General features: G+C 35.9%; 1 pseudogene; it reads left to right on the top strand.

Annotated features, from left to right (window-relative positions):
* Window positions 1–9,515: 9,515 nt before the first annotated feature.
* Window positions 9,516–9,992, top strand: LOC105305904 (annotated as a pseudogene).
* The last annotated feature ends 16,572 nt before the right edge of the window (window positions 9,993–26,564 follow it).

Below are 26,564 nucleotides of genomic sequence, written 5' to 3'. Positions count from 1 at the left end.
ATGTGAAATAAGCCAGACAGAAAAAGTTGAAAATCATGATATCACTTGTATGTGGGATATCATGAAAGCAACAAACAAATACGGTAACAAGCAGAGACTCATGGACATGGACATAGACTAGTGATGACCAGAATGTAGCGGGGTAGGGGGGATGTTGATGGGGTAAAGGGGGTCAAATATGTGGTGACAGATAGAAATCCAACTTTGTGAAGTGAACACACAGTGTAAATATATATACGCCTTATCGTTAAACTATACAGCTGAAACTTATTGGATTTCATTAACCAATATCACCATAAAAAATTAATTAATTAATTAATTTAAAAAAGAAAATAAATATTATTTTAATCATTTCAACATGAAAATATCTTAATATTCTCAATGATGGCCCTGGTCACTTTGAACATTAAAATCGATATTAGGATAAAGGAATAAGCTAGTCAATCTTCTCTTATAGACACAATATGTAGCTTAGGTTTTGTTGATTTGTGGAAAATTATAATCTTTGCAATCTTAAATGATCCAATCTAGGTTTCCATGCATTTCTATTGATAATATTAATAGTATTTTATAGCTTTCTCTGTAGAATCTTTGCACAACTATGGTAGATTTATTTTTTATATTTAGTATTTTTGATGCTAATATAAATGATTTCTCTTAAAGTTTCATTTACCAATTATTTTTTTAAAAGATCTTAGTTTATTAATCCTCTCATGAAATCTGCTCAATGACCACAGAAAAAGTCACTGAGGAATCTTTACTCTTTCTGTTGTCCAATATCCACATCATTTTTTGCCAGCACCAAAACTGGCATTTGCAGTCCCAACTTTCTTCATTCTGTTCTTGTGTTCCTTCGGCTGTTTTCTTGAAGTCCTGTCTTGAAAGTCTGTGTTTGAGTTCATTTTTCTTTGCATAATTGAAGGAATCATAAATCATGCCAAAGTTATTGTCTTGCCACCACCAAAATGGGTTGTGAATCCAAATACAAAGATGACATCTGGTGTGGTCTTGTACATTTTGGCTAGTTTTTCCTGAATCTCTGTCTTAGATACTGTCCACCCAGAGTGAAGGATGTCAATGACCATTTGTTTGCATTGAAGTAGTCTATTGGTCATGAACGTCTTGGTCCAGACAGTTACTGTGTTGTTTATAATGATGGCTACCCATCAAGCAGCCAGGGAGGAAAGGACTTCTAATTATTTTTTGATGGTATATAAAAATGCAACTGATTTTGTGTTTTGACATTTTATGCTGCACCTTGCTGACTTTCCACATACACAAGTCTCCATATGCACAGTCATACTGCTAATAAATAGTGACAGTTTTATTTCTTCCTTGCTAGATGTGATGCATTCTTATTTATTGTTTTTTTGTCTTATTGTTCTGGCTACATTACAATGGTGATCAAATAGTGAGAGTGGACATTCTTGTTTTGTTTCAGTTCTCATCATTATATATGATGTTTTATCATTTTATCATTGCATATGATGTCTGTTGTAGAGTTTTAATAAGTGCCACTTTAAGGAAGCCCATTTCTACTTGGAGATTTCTAAGAATTTTTTCTTTTAATCTTGAATGGATGTTATATTAAAATGCTTTTAATGCATTTTGAGATACTCATAATTTTTTATTTTATTCTGTTAACACAGTGAATAGCATTTATTTCCAAATCGCACACCAATCCTGCATTTCTGAAATAAACATATCCCTTTTCATAAAAATAAAAGGCAGAGTCTTTGCCAGTTCTACCCAGACTGCATCATGATGACTCACAGTAGCAACTCTCTAGAGGTCTGAGTATTTTTGATGTTATGTGCTGAAATTTTGTGGAAAATTCATTCTCTAAGAGGTAATATCATGAATGGGGGAAATCTATACAAAGATTTACTGGTTGGTTTCTTATGTGAGTGAGTATGTGTGTATGTATGTGTTTGCTTTCAAACCAGATTCATAATTGTCCATCTTTTTCTTATTAATGTAGGTATTATCTATTTTGGTTATTATTGCTATATAACAAAAACCAACTCAAACTTAATGGCATAAAACAACTAGTCTTTTGTTATAGTTCACAAAGAAATTCACAAAGGACATAGTGGGATTGGTTTGTCTCTGTTCTATGATGTCTGGGGCCTCAACTGGAAGACTGAAATGTCTGGGGATGACTTGAGCAGTTGGGGAAAAGAATCACCTGGAGGTGTTTCATTTAGATGTCTGGTGCCTGGGATGGGATTCTTTGAAGTCTAGTCTCTTCTGAGATTATCTACCAAAGTGCCAACCTTGCATTCTCTTTGTGGCTTGGGTACCCACAGCCTGGTAGCTTCAGGGTGGTTGGACTTCTTATATGGCAGCTCAGGGCTCAAATAGAGAGTCTTTTAGTGAGTAAGGTGCTAACTGTGTGGCATTTTATGGTTTAAGTCAGGGGTCAGAAAATTGTTTCTATAAAGGGTCAGATAGTAAATAGTTTAGGTTTGTAGGCCATATGGTCTCTCTTGCAACTACCCAGCTCTGAGCATGAAAGTAGCCATAGACGATATATCAATGAATAAGCATGGCTGTATTAGAATACAGAATAAACCGCATTCCACTAACAGTTTATTGAAGGACACTGAAATTTGAATTCCATATAATGTTCACATTTCTTTTGAATTTTTTCAACAAGTTAAGAAAAATGTAAAAGACATTCCTAGCTCAATGACTATACAAAAATAGACAGTGGGCCAGATTTGACCCATTGGAGTATACTTTGCTAACCTCTGATATAGAACATTTCTATCCTTTTGAAAAGTTCCTTTGTTCACTTTTTCAGTTAATGCCTACCTTCAACCCTGGCCTAAGGCAACCACTGACCTGCTTTCTGTCACTGTAGATTAGTTTTGCTCATCTAGAATTTCATATGAATGAAATCATACAGTATATCTGGCTTTCATTACACATCATAATGTTTCTGAGATTGATCTAATGCTGTGTGTATAGTTTGTTCTGTTTTTATTGATTAATATTATTCTATCATGTGGATATACCATGATTTGTCTATCCATTTCTCAATTGATACACTTTCATGTTCCCAATTTATGGCTGCTATGAAAAAAGTTACTATGCACATTTGTGCACAAATCTTTGTATCTTTTCATTTCTTTTTGGTAAATACTTAGGAGTGGAATTGCTGGATTGTATGGTAAGTGAACGCTTAACTTTGAATCTGCAAAATTGTTCCCCAGAGCAACTGTACTATTTTTTATTCCCAATAGTGAGGTATGAGAATTCTAGTTGCTTCACATCTTTGACAACTCAGCATTGTTAATCTTTTTATCTATTCTAGTGAGTGTGCAATAGTACCTTGCTGGGGTTTTAATTTGCATTTACCTATGAACTAATGATAATGATATTGAACACTTTTTTATGTATTTATAGGCCATTTGTATATCTTCTTTTCTAAAGTATCTGTTCAAATTTTTTGCCTATATTTTGGGGGATTGTCTTATTGTTTTAAGAGTTCTTTATGTATTCTGTACACAAATCATTCATCAGATATATGTATTGAGAATATATTCTCTCAGTCTGTGCCTTGTTTTTTCATTTTCTTCTTAGCGATTTTCAATGGGCAGCAGGTTTTAATTTTGATTAGGTGCAATGTATTAATTTTTCTTATATAGTTCACATTTCTTGTGTCCTAAGAAATTTCTTCTTACTCCAAGATGACAAAATTTTTCTCCTGTGTTTTCTTATAAAGGTTTTATGTTTTAGGTTTTACATTTAGGTTTATGATCCATTTTGAGCTAATTTTTGTGTATGGTGTAACATAAGGTAAAACTGCATTTTTTCCATATGGATGTCCAGTGGTTTACTAAGTCTTGAAATCAGATAATGTAAATCTTCCAACATTGTTCTCGTTTACCAATTGTATGACTATTTTGATACCTAATGAACAAAAGTCCATTAAATCATCTCAAAAAAATTAATTTCAGAAAATAGAAGAGAAAGGAATACTTCTCAACTCATTTTATGAGGCTAGCAATATTCCGATGCCCAAATCTAGTAAAGACATTACAAAAAAATGACACGATATATATAATGACTTAATACCAATAAGTTTATATTGGTATATATATATATAGTCTTTATGATCTATATGACATACCCTCTTTTATTCGTGATAGTGACAATTTGGGTCTTCTCTCTCTTCTGGATTAGTCTAGCTAGAAGTTTATCAATTTTAGTGACATTTTTAAAGAACCAACTTTTGGTTTCATTGATATTCTTTATTGTTTATTCACTTTCTATTTTATTGATTTCTGTTCCTATCTTTAGTTTTCCCTTCCTTCTAATTACTTTGGGTCTAATATGTTCTTTTTCTAGCTTCTTATGGTGGAAGCTTAGATATTGGTTTTAGACATTTCTTCTTTTCCAATGTATTTAAAATTAGAAAATTTCCTTATGATTTCTTCTTTGACTCATGTGTTATTCAGAAGTATTTTGTTTAATTTCCAAATATTTGGGCATTTTCCAGACATCTTTCTCTTATTGGTTTGTAATTTAATTCTGTTGTGGTTAAGGAGTATGCACTATATGATTATAATCCTCTTAAATTTATTAAGACTTGTTTTATGGTTCAGCATATGGTCTGTTTTGGTGAATGTTTCATGTGCACTTGAAAAAGAATATGTATTCTGTAGTTGGGTGGAATATTTTTTAAATGTCAGTTAGGTTAAGTTGAATGATTGTGTTGTGTTCTTTACTCCTATTGATTTTCTGTCTGCTCTTCTATCAATTACTATTGGAATTATGTTGAAATCTCCAATTATAATTTTGGCTTTATCTATTTCTTTCACTTCTATCAGTTTTTGCTTCCTGTAGACAGCACCTAGTTAGGTCTTGCTTTCTGTTTTTAAACCCTGTCTGATAATTTCTGCATTTAGACTATTTACATTTAACGAATCAACATGATTGGCTTTAAATCTAACATTTGCTCTTTATTTTACTACTTACATACCTATTCTTTATTTACTTGTCTTCTTTTGGATTGAGTACTTTTGTATTGCATTTTATCTCCACTATTGGCCTTATTCTCCATACCTTTGTATTTGTTTGTTTTGAGGTAATTGCTCTAGGGTTTACAAAATTCCTCATCTTTATCTTATCATAATTTTGTTTTCAGATAACATTATACCACTTCACAAATCGTGTAAGAACCTTACTATAGTGTACTTCTCTTTCTCCACTCCTGGTGTTTTTGTTAATTTCTACATATGCTATAAACCCCACATCGCATCATTATTTTTGCTTTAAACAATTATCTTGTAAAATAATTAGAAAATTAGAAAAATGAGTTTTATATTTAACTGCATATTTACCATTTCAGAACTCTTCGTTCCTTTGTGTAAATCTATGTTTATTTCTGGTATCATAACCTTTTGCTGGAAAAATTTCTTTTAACATTTCTTGTAGTGTAGTTATGCTGGTGCCAAACTCTCTTGATTTTTGTTTGTGTGAAGACTTTTTTCTTCACCTTCATTTTTGAAGGATATACTTTCTGGGTAGAGAATTTTAGTCGACATTTCTTTTTCCCTCCAGCTCTATAAAGACTGCTTTTATGCCTTTCATCGTTTCTGAAGAAAAGTCTATAGTGATATATACATTTGTACATCTGTACGTATTGTGCCTTTCTTCTTTTGCTGCTTTTAAGATTTTCTCTCTCTTCTCTTTTTTTTTTTTAGGTGATACAAACCAACTCTACTTAATACTTCATGAAGTAGACAGTCTCCTTTTAGAGAATTGCCAAGCTTTCCTCTGCATCACCGTGTTTTTAACAATTTGATTTCAATGTGTCTTGATGTGTTTTCTTTCTATTTATCACATTTGGGGTTTGTAATGCAGTTGAGATCTGTGTGTTTACAGAATTTGAAAAAAATGTTATTTTTTAAGAGACGTTTTAGGTTTACAGTAAAATTGAGAGGAAGGTACAGAGATTTTCCATATTCCCCTTGCCCCCATATGTGCATAGCCTCTCCCATTATCATCATCCCTCACAAGAATGGTACTCTTTTTTTTTTTTTAACCAGGATGAATCTACATTGATACATCATAATCATCCAAAGTTTATAGTTTACATTAGAGTTCACTCTAGGCTTTGCACATTCAATGGGTTTGGACAAATGTATAATGACATATCCATCATTATAATATCACATGAAGTACTTTCACTGCCCTAAAAATCCTCCATGCTTTGCCTATTTATCCCCACCATCTCCCACCCCCACCTGGCACTGTCTTTGTAGTTTTCCTTTTCCAGAATGTCTATAGTTAGCATCATGCAATATGTAGTATTCTCAGATTTCACTTAGTAATATGCATTTAAGATTCTACCATGTCTTTTCATGGTTTGATCAGTCATTTCTTTTTAGCACTGAATAGTAGTCCATTGTCTGGATGTACTGCATTTTATTTATCCATTCACCTACTAAGGTTTATTGGATTTTAAATATCAATTTTAGAAAAATTTTGGCCTTTATTTCTTTAAATATTTTTGTGTTCCCTTCTTTCTCCTCTCCTGGGATTCCAATTGTACTTATGTTGAACTGCTTGATATTTTCCTGTAGATCACTGAGGCTCTATGTATTGTTTCTTAGCCATTTTTCTCTTTGTGCTTCATTTTGGATAGTTTCTGTTGCTATGTCTTCAAGTTCTCTGGTCTTTTCTTCTGTGGTGTCTAATCTATTAATTCCATCCAGTGAAATTATAAATTGAACTATTATGTTTTCCATACCTAGAATTTCATTTTGGCTCTTTTTCCTCCATATTTTCCATTTCTATTTTCATTCTTTTACTATACTTCCTATTTTTACTTTATTGAGAATATTTGTAATAGCTGTTTTATCTTCCTTGTCTGTTAACCCCATCATTCTATAATTCCTGTGTCTGTTTCTGTTTTTCTCCTCATGGGTCATATTATGTGTTTCTTTGCATGCTAGATAATTTCTGATTGGCTATCGGGCATTATAAATTATACGTAGGTGAGTCTTAGAATTTGCTATATTATTTTAAATACTTATAGACTTTGTACTGGTAGGCAGTTAGGCTATATGTAAGTCAGCTTGATCTCTTTAAGACTTCCTCTTAAGATTTTTCAGGGTGGGTCTAGAACAGCTTTTCCTTTAGGGCTAGATTAGCTGCACTCCTAAAGTATGACATTTCTGGGATCAAGGTCTCTCTACTCAGGCTGGTAAGAACTTGAAGATCCTTGGTCCTGTGTGAACTCTAGGAATTGACTGAACACAACTTCCTGGTAGTTCTTTCTACAGAAGTTGTTCTTTGCCCAGCCATGTAGAGTTTCACTCTATGTATGCAGGACTTCAGTGCAGATTTCTGGAACTTCTAGAATTCTGCCTACTGTATTATAGTACTGACCCTCAAATTTTACTTTGCAGCTTGGTGCCTTGAACAACAATGAGGGTAAAATTTTACAAATGTACTAAATGATTTAATTGGTAACTAGACTTATTGTGGGGACTATTTATAATGTATATAAATATCGAAGCACTATGATGAACACATGAAACTGATAGGATATTATATGTCAATTATATAGCAATAAAAAATTATCTAATCTCTATTCCAATGGTCTATTTAGTAATAAATCATTCTGTTTGTTTTGTAGTTTTGTTTGGGTCTAATATTCTAAGCATATTAGACCAAATTATATAGTATAATAAAAAATATGAACATAAATATATAATTGGTATCACAATAGATCATTTTATTGGAAAAATTATCTTGAATAATTCAGAATCTGCATTTCACCAAAGAGCATAGATGTTATATTTGTTACTGCTGCCCCTTTTTGGAATAGAACAAAGTTTGCATGTGCATAGAGAGCCTATCTATGGTTCACTGGTGTGTCAAGAACATTTCCCAATGCTTTCTAAGCTTGCTGGCCTTTTAGTCTAAAGGATCCTGAAGCCTTTGTTGGCAAGGTAAAGATAAAGCACTGTGGCAGAGGTGGATTAATAATTGGCTAATTCTTAGCTGCAAGTATGAGGAAGTCAGTTGGAATTATGTATTTTAATATATATATATATCAATAGATAAAGGATTGTCTTAAAACATAAGTGATAACTATATATTTTTTATGTTATCTTCATGGATGACTCTTTTGGTCACATTAGCAAAATTTAGTGATATTTAAAAAATTTTTGTTCTGCTTATATAATAGCACCATAATTTTGGCACTTTTTTTAGGGGAAAGAATTATAGTTCTTTGTTTTTAATCATGTAATTGATAGACTAAGTACCTGGTTAGACACGTAATTTTAAGGGTAAAGACAACTGCTGAATTGTTTGCATTTCTTAGTCTAAATTTTTCAAATGGATAAAGATTTCCCTGTGAAAAATGCAGAAAAGGTGCCAAGTAACATCTTAAGTTCAACAGAATCATTGCCAATAAAATTATGCTTTTGCGTTAAAATATTGAAAATTCAACTAGAAAAATTTTTTATTTATTTGTTATTTTGCTGAGTGGAGCAGAGACTTTTCTGAATTGAATTTTTAATTAATTACATTTTTGACAATTACTATCCCTGATGACCATATTGGATATTCAATAAATATTTTTCTTCTAAATTGAAAATAATTAAAACTGTGAGGAAACATGTTTAGTGGTTAATAGTAATAGCACTTAGTAGAGAATGTCAGTCTGCTGAAAAATAAATGTTGCCAAAAAAATACATTTAATAATGCTAAGTCACAATGATCATTCTAAAATGATCATTTTTATTTTAGATTTTAAGTTTGTTTGTTTGTTTGTTTGTTTATTACTAAAAAGAACATAATGATGTCATGATGGTTCTGGAGTAAAAATACCTGGATTCGAAATTCTGGTTCCACCACTTATTAGCTATATGACCTTGGGTAACTCGCATAATCCCTCTATGCCACAGTTTTCTCATCTTAACCTGTTTATACCTAAACCAGCAGCATCACCACCATCTGGGAACTTTTTAAAAGTTCAAATTCTCGGCCCCACTCCAGATACACTGAATCAGAACCTCTGGAGGTGGGGTCCCAGCTTTAACAAGCCCTCCCTGCTGGTGCACACTAAAGTTTGAGAACCACTATTCTAAGCCACTGTAATGTCTTCCATGGCTTCTGCTAATCTCTTGTGATGATGAGTTAATCGATTCCTTGATATCGTCTTTAAAAGTTTAAATCTTAAGCCTCCATTCAGTGTGTATGCTGCCAATGAGTAACTGAGAGATTATAGATATTTAAACAAAATCTCAAGCACATGAAATTTCAGAGGAGGCATAGAAGACCCTCCAATGGGATGTACATTTTTTGACAGTGAACTTGCTCCGGGTGTCTAGCTTGTCTGGTTTTGGGCAATGGGATGGGACAGACTGGGAGGGCATGGACTGCACCTTGGACCTTCTGCCCTAGCTCCAAGCACAAAGACAAAATTCATTCCAATGGGTCTAACACAGTATGGAAGTAATCATGGCATTAATGTTAAAAGAGTTTCTCTTTGAGAAAGACGCGGTAGCAGCTTTAGTTGAGCTTCGTTTAGCTCGCTGTTGCTCCTGACTCACCTCTGTGCGCTCTCGCGGAGGAAGAAGTCGGTCAGGAAGCCGCGCCGCAGCGATGGCTTTTAAAAATACCGGAAAGACACCGGTGGAACTAGAGGCGGCGATTCACCGAATTAGAATTACTCTGACCAGCTGCAACGTAAAATCTTTGGAGAAGGTGTGTGCTGATTTGATCAGAGGTGCAAAGGATAAGAATATCAAAGTGCAAAAGACCAGTTCGGATGCCTACCAAGACTCAGAATCACTATAAGAAAAACTCCCAGTGAGGAAGGTTCTAAGACTTGGGATCGTTTTCAAATGAGGATCCACAAGCGACTCATTGACTTGCGCAGTCCTTCTGAGGTTGTTAAGCAGATTACTTCCATCGGTATTGAGCCAGTAGTCGAGGTTGAAGTCACCATTGTAGATGCTTAACTCAGCCTTTTAAATAAATTGACTATCAGTTTTCTTTTTTTTTTTTTTTTAAAGAGTTTGACTGGGAACAACAAATAAAATGGTCAGAATTGGAGGACTAAACATGAGAACAGAGGAATGGGACCTCTCAATAAAGAGGGCAGAACTTGGCGACTGAAATTCCAGGGGAAGGCAATGTTCAGATACTGAAGTGGGCACACAGGCAAGGAGTCTATTTAAGAGACATTTGCCAGCAGATGCAAGGATTGCAGTCACTGGGACAAGTACTGACAAAAGCCTGGCAGGACCCAGTCACACGTACCCCAGAGTAATGACTCTGATGGAGATATTTTTCAGCTAGCAAGGAGGAAAAGAGGGTCAGACTCCTCTACAATCTATGGGCAACTGTGCTTTAAAAGGAAATAGATAAGTACAAATGTATATATTGACTTTTAAACCTGTAAACATTTTGAATAAGTAGTGAATTCATATAATTGTAAGTTCGAAGTATAAAAGAGCATATAGTGAAAAGTCTCCTTCATGTCCCTGTCTCCCAGACATCCAGTTTTCCTCCCCACAGCAATGTTATTTGCTTTTTGTGTATATACATATATGTAATTATATATGTATATTTTTCCTCTTCTGTGTTTGTGCATATATATAATGTTTATCTAAATGGCAGCATACTATATTGCTCTGTTCCTTGCTTTTTTCCATTAACAATATATCTTGGATATCTTTCCATATCACTGAAGGCTTCTTCATTTTCTTTTTCACAGTTGCATGATATTCCAGGGATGTACCATAATTTATGTAACTAGTGTCCCATTGATGGATAGGTAGACTGTTTTTAATCTTTGGTATTCGAAATAGCCTTGTACATACATTATTTCACATGTATGTAAATATTATTGCAGGATAAATCTTGAAAGGTAAAATCGATGGGTCAAAAGATTTATGTATTATATTTGCCATTTTGATAAATTTTGTAAAATTAACCAACTTACACTCCCACTAGCACTTTATGAAAACACCTTTCAGCTGATCATTTTAACTGTGTATTTTATCTGTGCAAAAAGACCGATGCGATGCCTACAGGAAAATATTTGATGGAAATAGTTTCTATAAGCCTAGGTCACCAGATAAGGCAAAGTCGGGCAGATCACATCTCTCACGAGGTTGTGGAAAGCTGCTACTTTATTTAAGGATGCTCATTAACTAAGTAATCTATATTTGGAATATTACATTTACTGCCTTTTATAAAGGTGAACTATGAACCATAATTCCACTACAATAACCAAAACAAAGATGCTGCTTTACAGTTTATGAAGTATTTTCTTACACATATTTTTAAAACCTACCTTTCTCCGCACCTAAAATCTAAGTTTCAAATATACTTTGCTTCAGAAATACTAGCAAAGTCAAAAGAAAATTAGAGGAAGAAATCATTTGTTAAATTTATACCAGAATGTTTCTCGTGTTCAGTTCAGTCTCAGGCCCAGTTCTGTACCTCAAAGCAGTTATTTTTCTCTCTAATAGTGTTTGGAACTCTCAGTGGCTCTTGAATCCAAGCCCATGTGTTAAAAATGAACGACAGCACCATATTATCATGGCTGATTCCTGCTTTAATCATTCCTGCAAAATCTTTTTGCATTCCAAGACAATGAAAAATGCAAAAAGCTGTTATAAACAGCTGAGTCAAGATCTAATTCTTCTGTATGTTTATTTTTATTGAGTAGGTTCTACATAACCTATTGGCAAAGGAGATTGAATAATACATTCTGGCAGAAATGAAAATTACTGACAAATAGCTACATGGTGCTAGATGCAAAGGCATGACAAGAATCTTTCTATGGAATCCTTTATCCACCCATTTATTTAGTGTAGGTCATGTGACTATCTTTGCAGCTTGTGGGAGAGAAATAGAATTTGCGTGTGCAGTGCAGCAAGCCTTAAGGAGGTTTATTTTTTTCCTTTGCAAAGTCTAAGTCTATGGTCATGAGAATCGTGAAAAGCTTAACAACAGGAGATAGGGCTATTCATTTGGAAAATAACCAAAGCCCACTTTTCACTAGTATATTATCCACAGATGTTTCATAAAATGATGGATCAATAGGCCAATCGAATAATCCTAGCACAGCAAAAGATATATTTTTAAAGACCATTTTAATAGAAGATTCCCATATCTGTATTTAATAATATTGGTAGTCTAGACGGCCTTCCATTTACACCCTGTGATGGTGTTGGCCTCATTTCTTCCTTGATTTTCTTTAATAGCTATGAATAAGGGCTCACCGATGATTTCCAATTAAGAACTATTCATCCACTTTACCAGTCCTAGAAGGAAATGTGAGTAAAATTCTCTAAAACAGTGCTTCTCAAATTTTAATGTGCAAATTAACTCCCTAGGGAGAGCTTGTTAAAAGGCAGAGTCTGATTCAATAGGTTTGGATGGAGCTGGAGAGTCTGCATTTCTTACAGAATGCTGGTGGGGCCTGTGTTGCTGCTCTGAGGAAGACACTTAGTTAGAAAGGCTGCCCTATAATCTGAGAGAGGGCAACATTTTTTACAACTATGACTCAAGATACAAAAGCCAGAAGGAAAAAATAAATGTGGCTACATTAAAATAACTGTTGTATGCAAAACCAAACAACCAACCAAAAACACCTTATGCAGAATAAAATAATAAATGACAAAATGAGAAAAAATATTTGCAATTTGTATCACAGATAAAGGGTTACTGTCCCTAATATATGATAAGCTTTTTAAAATAGGGAAGGAAAAGACTTAACAATTCTAGAAAACAGGCTAAAGATATGAATAATCAATTTAAGAGAAGTAAATGCAAATAGCTGTTTACCATATGGAAAGAAGTTGGTCTTGCGTGTAATAGAAATGCAGATTAAAACTACACTGAGGAACCTTTTCTTTCATACCAGGTTAGCAAAAATTCAAAAGTTTAACGTTTTCTGTTGGTATTCTCACTTTTAAGAATTTATCCCAAGGGTACAGTATAAAAAGATGAAAGCACAAATATTTATTGCAGCATCAATTATAGTAGCAAAAGACTGAAACGACACAAATGCCTATTGGGGGCCTAGTTGAATAAATTGTCACAGATACACAATGAGTAGTATTTAAGTGTAAAGGGGAACAAAGATTATCTCTATGCACTGCTATGAAGTATTCTCCACGGTATAATGTTAAGTAAAAATAAAAGCAAGGTGGAAAAATGAAATGACGCAGTTTGATACAGTTTATCTGAGAAAGGGGGAAGTATACAAATATGTATGTATTTATATTTTAAAAAGATAATGTAAGGATAGACTATAAAATAAATAAAATGGTACCTATGGAAGGAAATAGAGTAGAGGGACAGAAACTAGATTTTTCTGACGATACTCTGAATTAAAGTTTTAACTTTAGAACCATTTCAACATTTTACATGATTATAAAGCAAAATTAAATAAAAAAAAAGTAATATCTAAAAAGCAAAAAACAAACCAAATGGATCCGAATATGGAGTTAATGGTTTAATCACATGAAGACAAAAATTATTTCATGTGAACTTTGAAAGATAGTAACTTGACTCTAAGTTTCCAATGGGATATACTCGAAGGATAAAAAGAAAATACAAAAAAAAAAAAATCTTAAATAGCAATAATTTGTTTTTTTATAGTAATATTATATATATTTATGTGTAATATTTATTAAATATATATTTAGTAGGATACAGCTTGTAATTAATTGTGTTAATGTCATTAGGATCTAAGATTTTTCACCATAGAAGAGAAAAAACATAAAATTAAGTTCTTCAATCCTGTGAATAGAAACTACCAGTATGAATTTATGACGTATTCTTGTTTTAAAATAATTATCTCCTAGCTATAGCCAATGGAAATGCATAGCAAAAACTACTAACTCAGTAAAATTGAGCATTTGTATCAGTCTGGGTCCAATGACAGAGAAATTACTCAGTAATTTGAATAGGAGAAGCTTAATATAAAGACTGATTAACTATACGAGGATATTAGAGCAAGAAATAACACCTTTAAATATAGAAACAGATATAAAGTACAATCATTACCCACAGAGCTGAGTTGGAGCACCCAATGAAGAGTCCCTCTTCTACCCCCAGGCCTGAGATCTACACCATGTTGGAGAGGTCATTGCCATGGCTCACTGAATGGCAGGGAAGTTGTGGTGCCCTACTGGTGCTATAAAAATACCCTCTGGAGATTTCTAGAAAAGAGCCATCTGAAATATGGCAGAATTCACCCTTCGTGGTGCTTGGGAAAGCCATGGATTACTGGGTCCCGCTGACAACTGCACACTGCAAGAGCTGGGCACTGGAGAAAGTGCCCGTGCTGCAGGAGCCTGGTGCTGGACAATGCCAGCCATGTTTCAGGAGCCTGTTGAGAGAGCACATTGGAACCAGGAAGCAACCGTGTCATCCTGCAATGACAAAGATTCTGTGCAAGCTAGCAAAAGAAAAAAAAAATCAAAGGACCCAGCTTCATTTTCATAGAGCAGTCTAAAAGGATGAGTTTGGATCTTAGAGGCAATATATCAATAACTGGCACAGCATTCCTAGCACCCAGATTATGGTCTTTGAATATCATTTCTTACTGAAAGAAACCAGGGATCCTTAGAGAAATGGTTGATTCTAGGTCTGAGTTAGGAAAAGTACAGTATGAGCGTAGAATATCTTGTCATACAAGAAGGCAAGGAAGCTGTTAGAGATTACTGGGGTCATGTCAAAAGGACTCAGCAGCCAATGTGAAGAGGCTCCCATTAGTAAACGATGGGACAAGTTAAGTATCAATAAAAATAATAACTGCAATGGATAGAAACACATCAACTATGTTAACTGCATAAGTTCACAATGAAACAAACTAGCAAAAGGTTTCTCATTGATCACCTTGAAGGATGCTAGAGAACCATTTTTTAAATAAAAACTGGTAAATAAATGGAAAAAAAAAAAAGAATTTAACTTGCTCTTTTTTATGCAAACTGATCTCAGGGTAACCAAATACTGATTGAGGGAAAGTTTCTCTCTATGGAAGTATTCTAATTTAAAAATGAAGGAATGATAGAATTAGAACAGTGGTTCTCAAAATGTGAGCCCCTGGATTCTTTCAGGGATCCATGAAGTCAAACCTATTTTCATAACACTAAGATGTTATTTACCTTTTTCACCAAGTTAACATTGCATTGATGGTGCAAAAGCCACAGTGGCTAAAATTGTTGGTGCCTTAGCATGAGCAGTGGTACCAATGTACTAGTATTCACTGTATTCTTCACTGCCACGTTCGCAGTAAAAAAATTGCCAGTTTCACTTAAGTGTCCTTGTTGAAGCAGTGAAATTATTAATTTTATTAAATCTCAACCCTTGTGTACATGTCTTTACAATATTCTATATGATGAAAAGGGAAATACGCATAAAGCACTTCTGCTGCATATTGAAGTACAGTAGTCTCCTCTTATTCTGGGGGACTCTGTTCCAAGATCCCCAGTGGATGCCTGAAACTGCGGGTAGTACTGAACTCTTTATATACTATGTTTTTTCCCATACACACATACCTATGAGAATGTTTAATTTATAAATTAAGCACAGTAAGAGATTAACAGTAACTAATAATAAAATAGAACAATTATAACTACATACTATAATGAAAGTTAGGTAAATGTGGTCACTCATTTCAAGGGATTCCTTGCTGAAGTTTTCATGTAGGCTCAACGTTTTCTGGTGCAACATGTTTTCTGTTCATGTCTTCCACACACACATTTAATGCTTTTTCCATCTTAACTAAGCACTTATCACGCACCGTGGTTGTAACTTTTGTAGTTTGAGGTGCGACAGCAAAACTAGTGAAGAACTAGTATAGATTTATTTTCTTCCTTCTTCACAATTTCATGGATAAAAGATTTGTTCTACCATAGATCTTAGCAACCTCAGCATATGAAAATTTTCTTTACTTATTAAATCGAGAACCTTCACCTTTTCAATTAAAAGAAGAACTTTATGGCTTCTCTTTGGCATATCAGAATTGCCAGCATCACTACTCTTGCACTTTGGGGCCATTCTTAAGTAAAATAAGGGTTACTTGAACACAAGCACTGCAATACCTCTACTTAGAACAGTGCACAATTTGAAACTTATGAATTGTTTATTGAATTATTTATTTATGGAATTTTCCATTAAATATTTTAGGACTATAGGTAACTGAAACTGTGGGAAGCAAATCTGTGGATAAAGAGGGACTATTGTACCACGGCCGTCTCGAGGAAAAGCAAATGTACAATTATTGAGTGGAGAGCTGAACTAGCTACTTTTCTCATGGAACAGTATTTTTACTTAAAAGAACCACTGACAGGCAAACTATGGTTATTCAGAAAACAGTATTTGGCATACATTTTCTTGAGAATTAAGACATGAGCCTTGTTACTTCAAGGAAAACAATTTGACAGTATTTATTGCCAATGATAAATTCAAGCTTTCAAGTGAAAATTGGAATTTTGGAAAGCTTGTATCCACCACTGTGAGTTTAATATTTTCTCAATATTTAAAGATTTTTCTGATGGGATTGGTGGTGATATTAACAAATGTGATTTTTTTTGGATACTGTTCAACATTTGCAGTATTTGTATAACTCAATAAACCAATGTTTTTGAGATGACTAACATATGATGTTACAATATCATGGATGGGTAAAAGATCCATTCAAAGTACAAGATAGATTTTAATGAAACAGAGTATAAAGAGTAATCAATGTTTCAGATTCCATATCACAATTAACCTTTAAGAAACTACCACTTCTTTCTAAAAAGAATCCACAATTATCTATAGAGGCTATTAAAATGCTCCTCCTTTTTCTAACTGCATATCTGTGTGAGGCTGGATATTCTTCAGATACTTCAACCAAGTCACCATATTACAAGAGATTGAATATTGAAGACACAAGAATCCAGTTGTCTTCTATTAAGTCAGACATTAAAGAGATTTACACAAATGTACAGTGCCACTTTTCTCACTAACTGTTTTTGTTTTGGAAAATATGGCATTTTTCATAAAATATGTTATTTATGCTACACTTACTTTAAAATGAACTAATACATGCATTCTAAAATTTCTCAGTATGGAGGTTCCTCAAAAAACTAAGAATTGATCTACCATATGATCCAGCAATCCCTCTACTGGGTATTTACCCCAAAGACTTGAAAACTCATATCTATAAAGATATTTACACATCAATGTTCATAGCAGCACTATTCACAGTGGCCAGGACATGGAAGCAACCGAAGTGTCCTATGATAGATGACTGGCTAAAGAAGCCGTGGTACATATCTCCCAGATGCAGTAGGCAAAACCCAGCGTAGCAGGTCATTCTTTAGGAGAAATGAGTTCATTTCTTCAATGAATAAATTGCAAGGAAAAAAAAAGAGGACGCGCAACCCATGGACTTCTATTCCCATTATTTGGATTGCTTTACCCTGTTTTTCTATTTGGTAAACTCTTACTCATTTTTCAAGTCAAAATTCAAAAGTTACTTCCTCAGTGAAGACCTTCCTGCCTTCCCTGGGTAGAACCCATTACTCTCTCTTTGTACTTCAATGGCATTTTGTACAAATCTCTAGTTTAGTGCTCGCCATACTTTATTAAGTATCTGCCTACATGTTTATTCTCTGCTTGAGTGCTAGCACCATCTTCTCTATGTTTACATATTTCCCAAGGCTCAACACCATACTTTTGGTTCACAGTAGGTACTCAACAAATGTTTATTAAATGAATGAATGGGACGGTGGTTGGGTCCATGCTCAAAGTCCATGAATCTACTCTTCATTCCTTTTCTAATGAATTCCACTACTGTTATGGAGTAAGTTGTGTCTCCTCTGTCTAAATTTATATGTTGAAGCTCTAATCCCTAAATGTGATGGTATTTGGAGATGGAGTCTTTGGGAGGTAATTAAGGGTCATGAGGGTGGTGATGGAATTGGTGTACTTATAAGAGGAGACACCAGAGAGCAAGTGCCTCCGCCTCCCCTACCCTCTTTGCCACGTGAGGGCACAGAGTTAAAGTAGTCATCTTTAAGAATCCTCGCCAGAATCTGACCATGCTGGTACCATGATCTCAGACTTCCAACTCCCAGAACTATGAGAAAATATTTTTCTGTTGTGTAAGGTACTCAGTCTATGGTATTTTGTTATGGCAGCCCAAGTTGAGTAACACAACTACCTTTGCTTCTCCTATATCTTCAGGTGCTTCACCATTTTCTTTTATTCAGGAAATCAGACTTAAGGTTCTTATCAGGACTAATCTTGATAGAAAGCAAGTTTAACAATAAGCACAAATAGTTATTGAGTGCTCACTCTATGGCAGGCACTGCTGTGGGTGCAGTATGTTCTGAGGGTTAAGAAATCAGGAGCTTGCTGTTCTGAGATAATATCCTACTTGGGAGATGACTAATGATCAAGTGAATCCATAAAAATAATTCTAGCTGTGGTAAGTGTTGTGAAGAAAAGAAATAGAACACTGTGATGGAGAATCAGGGTATGTGGTGGAAGGGGAGTGGAGGGAACTTTGTCTACGGTGGATAGGGAAAAGGTGACAGTTAAGCTGAGATATAAGGGAGGCAGCCATGTATGAAAATGGGGGAAGAACTTGACTTAGTTCTTGGAAAACAGTAAGTGCAAAGGACCTGAGGCAGGGAAGAGCTTGCTGTGTTTTAATTGTTGGAAGGTGAGAGGGAGCAGAATTTGCCACCTCCAAATATGCCTATTTGACATAAGGATTATCTTGAGCTGATTATTTTTAAGAAGTAGAAGATATTGAAGAAACCCTGAAAACCCACTAGAAGTTACCCTTTTGTGAGAGACTTTTACATTTATAAGGGAAATCTCCATTTGTAAGGGTATCTCTCTCTCTCTGTACCAGAAAGAAGAGGATGACTGAATCTCTAGAAACTCTGATCAATGAAGAGAGCAGTGACTTAAATCCGCATAAAAACTATGCCTGTGCTTTGACCAATAACCTCCCATAACTGGCTCCTCCCACTGCCCCCCAATATGTTCTTTTTTCTTAAGCTGAAGATGGTATTTAAGGTGGTGGCTTGGGCCATTTCAGGGAGTTATTCAGTTTTCTTGGGTATTTCCCACGTATACTTGAGGTATAAATGTTATTAAAGTTCCATTTATTTTTTTCTACGGTTAATGTGTCTTTTATTACAGAGGGGTCACAACCAAGAACCTAGAAGGGTGGAGGTAAAATTTACTTTCAAAGGTTAAGGTGACTGGAGAGTAGTGAGTGCAGATGAAGGAATGTGAGATGAGAGCAGAGGGGTACAAAAGCTCTTAGTGCCCTGCACAGCAGAGTAAGGGCTTTAGATTTCATTCAAAGAGCAGTGGGAACTCTTCAAAGGGCTTCAGGCAGGTAAATGACACAGTCTTATTTGTGTTTCTGGCTTCTGTGTAAAGAATGACTTGTAGGGTAGACAGGGAGACCAGTTAGTAGGCTAGGAGATGATAGTGACAGCAGAGAATGAGAGAAGTGGACCTATTGGAAATCTACTTGGGGAGTCAAGAGAACTTGCTGATGGTTTGGATGGGGGTGGGATCCCATATACTGCAATGTTACTGCATCCCCGCAGCCCAGGGCTCCTAATCTGGAATCCATGTGTCCCAGAAGATCCATGAATACACCTCCGGGAATCCACAACCCCCCTGAAAAGGTATGCACAATTGTGTGTCTAGGCATTGTCTTGGTGGGGGTTAGGGGTAGGGGCCCATAGTTTTGAGGACCCACTTTTCATTCTTCTCTATTATGTTTTTAGTCCGTCTGGCTTCTGCTTGGGTTTGGCCAATGGGGAGCTCCAGTAAAAGATCAAAGAAAGGGGGTAGAATAAGCCAGGGATCTATTTCCCTGGCTTTCTTATTGCAGGGTCACCTCAGTCTGGCTGTGTTCCTTGACAGAAGGTTACAAATCTTCTCAAGGCAGACCTCTGTATGAAAAATTTCCCTTCTGGTTTCCAATTACCACTCTGTCTCCTTGATCTTTGGACCTAGGAGTGATAGCAGTCTCAGGGCACCGCACTGAACCTAGTTGGCACAGCTGGGATCTTCCAGAGTGACCTCCTTCTTTGTGGGTTCCTTATTTTTCATAGCCTTGGGCCTTTAAGGCATCTCTCTTCACAAGGACTTGAGGAAATAATCCAATGAAATACTATCTAGAGTACTTTGTTCACATTTAAACATTGTATGACTACAAGGGTTTTATTACTACTATGAATTGACTGAGCCCTAGTGGGTGAAAAACTGACTGTTAAGAGTCAGGTAGGAAAATCATCTGGTAACCTGTGATATTTACCTTAGGCCTCTCCTCCCATTTAGGTATTTGGATTATAATTTCAAAACACAATGTATCAAAATGGTGCCCACTCTCATACTCCCACTGAGAATCTGAGAAAGGAATGGTTTTGGGTGACAGGCCCCTATGGTGGCCTCTTGTCTTTTCTACCACATGACCTGAGGAATTAAAGGTCTATCTCCCCTTTAGGCTGCAGCCCCACAATCTCATTCAGGATTCCACCTGCTCTATTTTGGTCACTGACAAACCTGTCTTACCAAAAGGTGAGGAAGTTTGATCTATAAGCTGTATCTTTTTGGTCTGTGAATTATAGGGGCTTTGCCTAGTACCCGAATACAGTTTGACACAACTTAATATGCACATTAGACATTTTCATTGCTGACCTCTTTTTCCCTCAGGTTGTCTGACTAGTTCTTAGAGCTGGTGGGTAGAAACATCTCACCCCTTTTGGCACTGGTTCCAGGCCAGAATTAAACTTTTTGGCAGCCCTGTCCTTAGAGCTAGCAGCTTCTCTGAATTGCACATTCAGATATCTCTCAACAAACATTTCAAGTGATATCAGTGTTTCTGCAGTCTCCTCTCTTAACTAAATCCCACTTACCCCTTCTTGACCATCTTGGCCAACTTCTTTCCAATTTGTACTAGTAAATGTCTCCTCTGGTTCTGACTTTTTTCAGACTCAGTGTTCTCCCGTTCTCTTCTCTCAAATATCATTCTCAAGGATATGCTCCTACCTTGTTGTCCAGCAGCCTCTCAGTCGGTATATGTCCTTGTTACTTTTATATCCCAACTCATTTTAGTTATGATGGAGGCATAATAACAGTTTGCATAATGAAGGGAGAGCCCATCAAATCAAGTTACCTTGTGTCTGTAGCCACAAAATTTTGGCTGAATAAACTCCGAGGTGTTATACATGTATAGGACGTATGGATCCTACTTAAGACCAATTTCAATTATTCACCCATCTTTTCCCCAAATCAGTTCAATTTAACTGCCTTCCAGGATTGCTTCTTGATTTAGGCTGAGTTGTACTGAATGGAACATGGAAAGAGAGAAATTCACAACTATTTTTTTTAAATTGACACCCCAGGGTGACCCCTTCTCCTCTGAACATAATTACCTTTCATTATAGCCTGGTGTTTTTCGCCTACACTCTTGTGATTTCATAGTCATTCTCTCCCTAAAAATAAAATTTTTGTTCTTGTTAAGGACAGTATTTAAAAAAGAGCCAAACTGGGCTCAACATAATGGCAGAAATGTGTTTTAAAAGAAATAAGGTAACAAGCTGAAATTGCCAACATGGTCATTGTAAACCCTGGCTGTCTACTGACAGTTATGGTTAGACAGAGAGAGCTGGAATGGTCCAGAAGCCTGAAGGACATAAGTGAATGGCAGAATGCTGAAACCAGCACCTCACTCTGGTGACATCCTAAACCCAGTCAAGACCAGGGTCAGGGATTTGACTGGTCCCTCAACGTAGCAAAATCTTTTTTTGTTGTTGTTAGAGTCAGCACCAGAGATAGGTGCAATAAACTGCCTTTTAAAGGACATGGAAGCACATTAGCTAAAAAAAAACCCCTTTTTATTGAAGTGGAACACATGCACAGAAAAGTACACAAATCCTAAGGGCAAGCTCACTACATTTTCACAAACTGAGAATGCCCATGTAGCCAGTACCTAGATTAAGAAATAGAAAATGACCAGTGACCCCCGCCAAAATTCTTTTAGCCCCTTCTAGTCACTATCCAACCCTTCTTCCCTGCTTAGCACTTCTATCTAGCAGACTATATATTTTAGTTATCTTATTTATAATCTGTCACCCCAACCAGAATGCAAGCTTCATGAAGGGAGAGACTTTTGTTCTGTTTTGTCAAGAGCTATGTCCCCAGCTCCTTGAACTGTGCCTAGCACATAGTTATCATCCAGTAAATATTTATTAAAAAATTGGGAAAAACTCTGCAATGTGAAATGCTAAAAAAGTAAAGCAACTATCAACAGATGAATGAATAAAGAAAATGTAGTATATCCATGCAATAAAATATTATCAGCCATGCAAAGGAATAAAGTACTGACACATGCTGACATGGATGAAATTTGGGAATATTACGCTAAATGAAAGAAGTCAGACACAAAAGACCACATATTGTATAATTCCATTTATATATAATGTTCAGAATAGGCAAATCTATAGAAACAGAAAGTATATTCATGGTTGCATAGCGCTGGGAGAGGGAGGGAACAGAATGGCTGCTTAATGGGTGCAGGTTCTCTTTTGGGGTAATAAAAATGTTTTGGAACTAGATAGAGGTGATAGCTGCATAACTGTGAGTGTGCTAAATGCCACTGAATTTTACCTCAATAAATCAATTTTTTAAAAAACCTTAAAAGGAACAAAAGTTATTGAACACCTTTCCCTTTATCACCAGAAAGAGTGGATTCTGGTAACTGGACAATCCTTTGTGTGAAGAGAGTGAAGGATATGTAGGCATAAATCTGGAGTAACTGGGCTAAGCTAAATTACTGTGTTTAGGAAGGAGAGAGAGGATTTCTAGTCATAGGAGCAAAAAGACTGGAGCCAGCACGGTCGAGTGAAAGTAGGAGAGGAAGAAGAAAAAGATTGTAGGGCTGAGAGAAGAAACTTGGGATGAACCCTTTAATAGGATTCTTGAGTGACATGCACCCTTCTTGGTGTTAGGATCATTTCTGAATACAATAGGCAGTGTTAATGAGTTCGGCACTATGGAGACAGGTTTGAAAACTCTTAAAAAGAAAGACTTCTGAGTCCAAGGAGATAAGGCCTTGTAGTGGATTGAATGGTGGCCCCCAAAAGATGTGTCCATGTTCTAATCCTTGGAACCTGTGAATGTGACCTTATTTGGCCAAAAGGTCTTTGTAAATGTAATTAATTTAAGGATCTCAGGATGCTGAGATTACCCTGGATTTTCCTTAGAGGAGAAAGGCACAAGAGGAGAGAAGACACAGACACACTGTGATGATGGAAGGAGAGATTGTAGTGGAGTGATGAGGCCACAAGCCAAGGAACACCAAGGAATGCTGGTAACCACCAGAAGCTAGAAAGGTGTATGGCCATATAGACACCTTGATTTTGGACTTCTAGACTCTAGACTGAAAGCATAATTGCTGCTGTTCGAAGTCACCAAGTTTGTTGTCATTTGTTACGGCAGCCCCAGGAAACTAATACAGATTTCTGGTGGTAAACTCAACAAGTTGGAAGTGAAACCATATGCAGAGTCAAGAGTTTGAGTCTGCAGGGATCCAAGGCGTGGAGAAGATCCCTTCTTTGTGTCCGTGAGGATGAGCTGATGGTTGTTTGGCTTGTACAGTGACCTACTGTGTGCACTCACATGACTGAGGGCAGAGGAGGACTCCACGGGCTGACTGGCTTGTGGCATTTCACATCTTTGGCCACCGTCAGCATCAATGCTACAGGAATGGGTGGATGCTCTAGACAGAAGTAAGAATGGGACTTTTAAATAGTAACCAAGGAGAAGGAAATCTATATTTGCTTGGTGGAAATAAAAGTTTAGTGCTCTGTGAGCTGGGCTTATTGATTCAGAGTAGGGAAAGGAAATTGGCAAACTCTGCCACCATTTATTTGATAAAAGCTACCTGAGGCAGGCATGTTTTAAAGACATCAGATGAAAATGCTCACTGAGTGAGGATGGAAGAAGAGGGATGAACAAATTTGATTTTGAAAGAATGATGCCCCAGAACATTTATTCTACCTATGTGCAATCTCCCATGAAAAAGATGTTGAATTTTAAAATTCTTATTGAAAACTTATTGTGCTTTGGTTTAATATGATTTTGAATCCACTTGTTTATGACTCAAGTGAAGTCGTTTTAATCCACTTGTTTATGTATGACAAAGAAGAAAAGTTGCTTTGATATAAGAATGAAGTCATGCCAGGATGTCATCATTCTACATCTGTTGTCGTTGATAAGCAGTCAGCAGACCAGCTGCTGAGGGGCCCTGCTGGGGGCTTATTGATAAGAACATATGGAGAAACGACTATGGCAAGGGGACATTTATAGTATAAATACTGACAGTTTGTGAGGACTATTTCAGAGTTTCAGTTTGGGCAGGGCGACTCTTCGCTAACTTAAAAACTCTCTGAAGGCCCTTGAGACATTTGGTCCTACCAAGGACAAGGCGACTCTTTGGTCGGTAGTAGTATTAAACTGTGCAGCAGTCTCTGGAGTAATAACCCTTGGAGCTGCTCAGCCTGTCCTCTAACACTGGTGTCTTTGTTCCCTAGCAACAGCTCTAGCAAGAGGGGACTTTTACTTTTGCGTTGGCAACTAGAAATCAGCTGTAGGTTGGTCACCTTCTCTCTGGAGGGCCCCCTGGTATAAAAAGGTACACCTCAATGCTTTGACTATTGTGACTAGTGTGGCAATGAACATAGGAGAGCATACCCAGAAGAGAGATTGCTGGGTCATATGGTAGTTTTATTCTTAATTTTTGAGAAACCTCCATACTGTTTTTCATAGTGGCTGTGCCAATTTACATTCCCACCAGCAATGCATGAAGATTTCCTTTTCTCCACATCCTCCCCAACACTCGTTATTTCTTGTCTTATTGATAATAGCCATTGTAACGGGTGTAAGGTGGCATCTCATTGTGGTTTTGATTTGCATTTCTCTAATAGCTAGTGAAGTTGAGCATCTTTTCATATGTCTGTTGGCCATTTGTATGTCCTCTAGGGAGAAGTGTTTGTTCAGGTCCTCTGCACATTTTTTAATTGGATTATTTGTATTTTTGTTGTCAACGAGTTGTATGAGTTCTTTATATATTTTGGATATTAGCCCCTTAAAGAAGATGTGGTACATACATACGATGGAATACTACTCAGCCACAAAAAGATGGAATATTGCCATTTTCAACGGCATGGGTAGATCTTGAGAATATTATGTTAAGTGAAATAAGTCAGATAGAAAAGGAAAAGAACCATATGATTTCACTCATATGCGGGATATAAAACGAAAAAGCAACAAATGAACAAACAAAACAAACAAACAAATAAACTCAGAAACAGACTGTAGACTGGTGGTTACCAGAGGGGAAGGAGAATGGGAGAGAATGAAGAGGGTAAAGGGGTCAAATATATGGTGATGGAAGGAGACTAGACTTTAGGTTGTGAGCACACAATAGAATATACAGATGATGTATTATAAAGTTGTACACTGAAATTTATATAACATTATTAATTAACGTTACCCCATTAAATTTAATTAAAAATAGTTTAAAAAAGGTACATCTCATATTAAATTTAGATTTTATTCCTCTGCTCTTGCCTGGAACAATAGTGTGATTAATCTATCATTTGTTTGGAGCATGTTATTTCTTTTTTTGGCTATCAAGAGATATTATCCTGTATGATATTGGCTTGTGAAATGATAATTCCCACAGCGAACCTGTACTAAATAAATTGCTAGCAAAGACAGATTCAGTTTTTGAGCATAACCGTTGCTGTCTCCCCAAACAGAACAAAAACGAGTGTTTTAAAATTTCCTTTCTCTGATTGTTGCAAAGAGAGAAGCTAATATAGGGAGGAGAAAGGAGAGGATTTTTGACATAGTTATACAATTAACATTAAAGCATTGACTATATGCCTCAGTGATACCAGGTGGATATTATCCTTTTGGTTTTTATAAGGTTTAAGTATCCTTGGACATTGTCTTTGCTCCTGTTCACATGTAGTTTGACACTTTATGTATAAAAAACTGGTTTTCCTAAGTAAGACTCACTCCTTTCTCTTTTAATTCACAGAGGACAGTTACTTAGAGGATAGAGAATTGGCTGGTTGTTTTCTTTGACTATGTCCTAAGGAATTATAGTAAAACTTAACTGAAAATTTTCAAACTACAAAAACATCTTTGCTGCCAATTCCTTCTCCTCTTTCATCCATTTATCTCATAAAAACAAGATAAAGTTATATCTTTTCAGTTCTTCCTTTCTCATCTCCTTTCCCACTTCGATCTACATGCAAGGCACACTCTATTTATCCTCCACTAGTTCATTTAATAATCTCTCTTCCTTCCCCCACCACACACACATGCATGGTCTATAAATCAAGCATCTGGGATATACAGATTCTAAATAGAAGGCGGAATTCTTCCCTACAATCTGGAACATTTCTTTTCTTATGTTATTTTTTATTTAAAGTAAATCAAAATCTGTAAGTATTGTATCAGTCAGGATTTAG

This window comes from Pteropus vampyrus, unplaced genomic scaffold (genome assembly GCF_000151845.1).
Source record: "Pteropus vampyrus isolate Shadow unplaced genomic scaffold, Pvam_2.0 Scaffold404, whole genome shotgun sequence".
Lineage (NCBI taxonomy): Eukaryota > Metazoa > Chordata > Mammalia > Chiroptera > Pteropodidae > Pteropus > Pteropus vampyrus.
The sequence above is the reverse complement of the archived record's forward strand: the minus strand, read 5'-3'. Positions and strand labels throughout refer to the sequence as shown.